This window comes from Panthera uncia (assembly GCF_023721935.1).
Source record: "Panthera uncia isolate 11264 chromosome A3 unlocalized genomic scaffold, Puncia_PCG_1.0 HiC_scaffold_11, whole genome shotgun sequence".
NCBI lineage: Eukaryota > Metazoa > Chordata > Mammalia > Carnivora > Felidae > Panthera > Panthera uncia.
The window spans coordinates 83,346,542-83,352,218 of NW_026057578.1; positions in this window are offsets into that span (position 1 = coordinate 83,346,542).

The following is a 5,677-nucleotide window of genomic DNA, read 5'->3' on the forward strand; positions in this document are numbered from 1 at the left end:
TATGCTACAAACATGTAAAACATGGATCAGCAAATAGCCCTTGGGTCAAATTTGACTCTACCTATTTTTGTATAGACTGTGAACTAAGAATGGTTTTACATTTTTACGTGATTGGGAAAAAAAAGAAAAAGAATAATTGTATTTAATGATGTGAAAATTACATGAATTCAAATTTTAAATATATATTCCTATATATATAGAGAGAGAGAGAGAAAGAGAGAGAGAGAGGGAGGGAGGGAGGGAGAGAACTACTAGAACCTTTCATTTGATATAGAAAAGTATAATATTGTAGGCAATGTTTCCCAAATGTATTCTGACTGCCACAACCCTTTCCTCAAAACTAATATTAATATCACTGAGTGCACCAGTGTTCCATAAATGGGTGTTCCCATAAGTATTGAGAAATACTGCGTTAGATATACACCTGGAGACATCGCCTATTAGGTCTCATGTGTTGAGGGTATAGAACAGATTCACACCATCTACCTTTAATTTTTATTTTATTTTTTATTTTCTTATTTTTAAATGTTATTTATTTGTTTTGAGAAAGAGTGAGAGCGAGAGAGCCTGAGTGAGGTAGAGGGGCATAGGGAGAGAGAGAAAATCTTAAGCATGCCTAGTGTGGAGTCTGATGCAGGGCTTGATCTCGCAACTGTGACCTCGTGACCTGAGCTGAAATCGAGTTGCATGCTTAACTGACTGAGCCACCCAGACACCCCCTCTACAATTACTTTTTAAAATAAGCAGAATCAACTTTAGTTTTGCTCTAATTGTGTGTAATGTACTTAGGAGGTTGATGCTCAGTGTGGACTCCCTCTTCTCTCTCCTCCAGATGGCTCAGCCACCTTTGGTGGGACAAGAGGCAGAAAGGACATGGAGGCAGCAGGCAGCCACACTCCTTAGCAGCTGATGCCTGCTCAGGAAATCCACTAGGAGAATGAGAATCAGTCCCTGGTTTCTTTCTCACAGCAGCGGCATTAGGTGTGGGGCAACATAAATTCATTAACACTTGGCTGTGACCACACAGGAAAGAGAGAAAACAAGCGGCACAGTGCTTTGAAAGACTTCCTTCTATCCACCCTGATTTTATGTTGACAGAGCCACCCTGAACTCATTTGCACTGGCTATCTGGCTCTGCTCCAGTCCACGCAATCTTAGTGGGATTGCTGAATACAGTGCTCCACGCTGGCCAACACTCAGTTAAAAAAAAAAAAGTAGTTTGGAGATGAGTCAGCCAATGGCCACGTCCTAAGGAGACTGTCTGTGATTTCTGTTGCTGGGGGCTGAGAGCCACCAACGTTACTGTAATTCTGAGGCCTGGACGTTTGTTCTACTTGAATTATGGGAGTTCTCTAGTATCCTTCTAACAAATAGATTTTTACTGTTTAAGTAAGTGATTGGGGAATTTGCCACCCCAAATAGGCCACTTTGGCATAATGATTAATTTGAACTGAAGGCAGCTGACAAGAGCCGATACATGGAAAGCTCTCTGTCCTCTCCCTATTTGCCTAAAAAGCAGGACATAAATTTGTAAATATGTAACCCCTTCCTGTCTCTATCAGGAAGGTCAAGAGTTAATTACTGGGACTACTCTAGAAACTTACCAACCAACAGATGGGACCCAAGGAATCTACAAATCTCAACAAACCTTGCTGAAAATTGTTGTTCTTTTCTAAGGTGCTATACACACCTAAGTTCTAATCACATCTTTAAGTTACTAGCCACTGGGTACTCCATGTGGTAGTGTGTTGTATCTGTTTGTTTTCTCTTGTTAATGTGTCTTTTGTCATTCTATTTGGCAGGGCTCCAGACAAGGAATGTAGGATCAGTAGAAGAAAAAGAAAAATTTCCTCCCCCACAGAAGTCAAGAGTCAGTTTTCCTATCTCTTAAGGAAATAACAATAGAATTGGGGTGGGGGTGGGGGTGGGAAAGGTATAATCAGAGAACGTATACTAAGGTTTTAATAGTAACAGAGTTTCCCCCCATATTTCTTGACTATATTTCCTACAGTGAATAATGAATACGTATTACTTTTATGATATGAAGTCAAAGGGTAATCAAGTTATTTTTGCAAACACAATCAGAGACAGAATGGGACCTGGGATGCACTGGTTACCACAACTAAGCCCTTAGTTTAGATCTGATTTTTTCTGGAAGATAAGGGAAAAAGTTGAGACAGGAAGCATATGGGTTATTTAGTCTGATAAAAAGAAGCAAACATATTTTTCTAAAGAGACAAGGTTTTTCCTGGCACTGAATATAAGGAGAAATTTTTTATATGTGTGGGTTCTTATTTAAGGTACACTGAGTAATTTAGTATCTTGAAATGTGGTTTTGCAAAAGACAGACTGTTCTTCAAGTAGATTTTTTTATACTAGTATGTGCTATAAACTAAGAGATAGACATCAAATCTTAACAGTGAAGACATTTCTGCAACAGGCCAAAATAATAAGATCAAGGTAAGTTTAATTGTCCAGATACTACCTGATGTAGGTGACAGACCCTAGCTCTCACTCTTACCAACCTCAGAGTCAAATTTAGAATTGCATTACTTCATCCAAAGTAGATCCAAATCACATTACTTTTAACAATGGATATGTTTGTGGTTAATTTATGATTCACATTCTTCACCAAACAGTGGAAACTTAATAAAACTCATTCAGTAGAGTTTGTTACTTTTCTACAGTTACCTTTCTCTTCTCCAAATCACTGCAATTCCTCTGTGAGGTCCAGATACAGCATTTGTCCTCAGCTGAAGAAAATCCAGCTCTTGCTTAACTTATTCAATAAAACAAAAGCCTGGTTTGGTTAATGGAATAACTGCTATTTATTATTCTCAGATAAGACCCTTAAAGCCTTACCAGCTTACCAAAAAATGACATCTGAAGGACTTCTGCTTTTGATCTGATGTTGGACCAGATAGTCTTGAGAGAGTCCTCCTCTTAACAAAACAACTTGAACTTACATAAAACAACTGTTATTACATTGCTTTTATCACAGTAAATAGGGAACTTTCCGAAGGAAAAAACCAACATGAATCCAATGGATCTCAGTGTCCCTGAGAAGGCAGAGTTGAGCAGGAACAAATGAAATTGCACTATCAGCCCTGCAATCCAGAAACTAAGTTCTTATGCCAGTGGCAAGTTGGTGGGAGGAGGGGAGGAGAATGAGTTTGGGGCTCCTCATCCTCTGAATAGAGATTAAAAGTAGTTGTAGATTTGCAGCAGTCCCTGACTCCTCCCAGAAGTGAATAAAAATCATATCTGGAGGAAACATGCTGAACTTAGACCACACATGCTTCAATAGATGAATATCAACCAAACATCAGCATATAATCAAAGATCACCAAAACCACACAGAAAAAAGAGAAGGATGAGGGGCACCTGGGGAGGCTCAGTCGGTTAAGCACCTGACTTTGGCTCAGGTCACATGATCTCATGGTTGGAGAGTTTGAGCCCTGCTTCAGGCTCTGTGATGACAGCTCAGAGCCTGAAGCCTGCTTCGGATTCTGCGTCTCCCTCTCTCTCTGCTCCTCCCCCACTCATGCTCTGTCTGTCTGTCTGTCTTTCAAAAATAAATAAACATTGGGGTGCTTGGATGGCTCAGTTGGTTAAGCGTCATGATCTCACGGTTCGTGGGTTCAAGCCCCGCATCAGGCTCTGTGCTGACAGCCCAGAGCCTGGAGCCTGCTTTGGATTCTGTGTCTTCCTCACTCACAGTCTGTCTCTCTCTCTCTCAAAAATAAATAATCATGTTCATATCCCGGATGAGCCCCCCCCCCAAATAAATAAATAAATAAATAATCATGAAAATAAATAAATAAATAAATAAATAAACTTTAAAAAAATTTATTAAAAAAAAAGAAAAAAGAGAAGAATGAGATTTCGCACAAACTTAGACCACCAAGAACTTTAGGTATTACAATAACAGATAGGAAATATGAAATAGCTATGGATGAAATATTTAAAAACACAAAAGATGAATTCACAAAGTTGATCTAGTTCAAAATAGACTATAAAATATACTCAGGTAGCTATGAAAAAGAATTTCAAACCTGAAGGGACCAGGTAACAGGCAATCTATTTCCAAAAAATGCCATAGATTTTGGGAAATAATTAAATATTTATCAGCAATCAAGTGGGTAAGTTTTTGACAAAAGAATATCATACTTCAATGAAAATGAACAAATTAGAGCTCTATGCAATAACAGAAATGCATCTCTCAATGCCAAACAAACAAACAAAAACCAAGACCCTCAAGAGTACAAATGGGATTCCATATAGTTCCAAAAGAGGCATAATTAAGCTAGAGTAATCAAAACAATTTGGCATTGGCATAAAGGCAGATATACAGACCAATGGAATAGAATAGAAAGCCCAGAAATAAAACCTTGCATATATGGTCAAATGATTTTCAACAAGGTGCCAAAACCTTTCAGTAGGGGAAAGGACAGCCTTTTCAACAAACGGTGCTGAGAAAAGTGGGTAGCCATATGGAAAAGAATGAAGTTGGACCCTTACCCTATACCATAAAAGCAAACAAACAAGAAAACATCAACAAAAAACCTGAAAATGGATCAAAGACCTAAATGTAACAGTTAAAATTATAAAACTCTTGGAAGAAAACATAGAGGGAAATCTTTATTACACTGAATTTGGGAATTATTTTTTGGTTATTATGTCAAAAACACAGACAATAAAAGTAAAAATAGATAAATTGGACTACCTCAAAATTAAAAACTCTGCATGAAAGGACACAATCAACAGAATAACAAGGCAATCTATAAAAAGGGAGAAAATGAGAATCATGTTTCTGATAGGGGGTTGATATTCAGAATATATAAAGAACTTTTACAACTCATTAACAACAAGAACAAAAAATCCCAAATAACTCTATTAAAAAATGGGCAAAGGATTTGAATAGACATTTCTCCAAAGAAGGTATACAAATGTCCAACAAGCATATGAAAAGATGCTGAGCATCGTGAATCATTAAGGAAATGTACATCAAAACCACAATGAGTTATCACCTAACATCTGTTAGGATGACTGCTACCAAAAAAACCCCCAAGGAGCGCCTGGGAGGCTCAGTCAGTTAAGTGTCCGACTTCGGCTCAGGTCATCATCTTGTGGTTCTTGAGTTCGAGCCCCACATCAGGCTCTGTACTGATAGCTCAGAGCCTGGAGCCTGCTTCAGATTCCGTGTCTCCCTCTCTCTCTGCTCTTCCCCTGCTCGCTCACTCTCTCCCTCAAAAAGAAATAAACATTAGAAAAAATAAATTAAAAAAACACAAAAAAATACCCCCCCCCTTCCCCAAACAGAAAAACAGAAAATAGCAAGTGTTGAAGAGGATGTGGAGAAATTAGAACACTTGTGCACTGTTTATGGGAATGTACAATGGTGCAGCTGCTATGGAAAACGGTATGGTGTTTCCACAAAAAATTAAAAATAGAATTACTGTATGATTTGGCAATACCACTTCTGGATATATACCCAAAAGAACCGAAAGAAGGATCTTGAAGAAATGATTGTACTTTCATGTTCACAGCAGCAATATCCACAACGGCCAAAAGGTGGAGGCCACCCAGGTGTCCACAACAGGTGAATGGACAAACAAAATGTGGTCTATACATATAGTGGAATATTATTTGACCTTAAAGAGGAAGGAGATTCTGA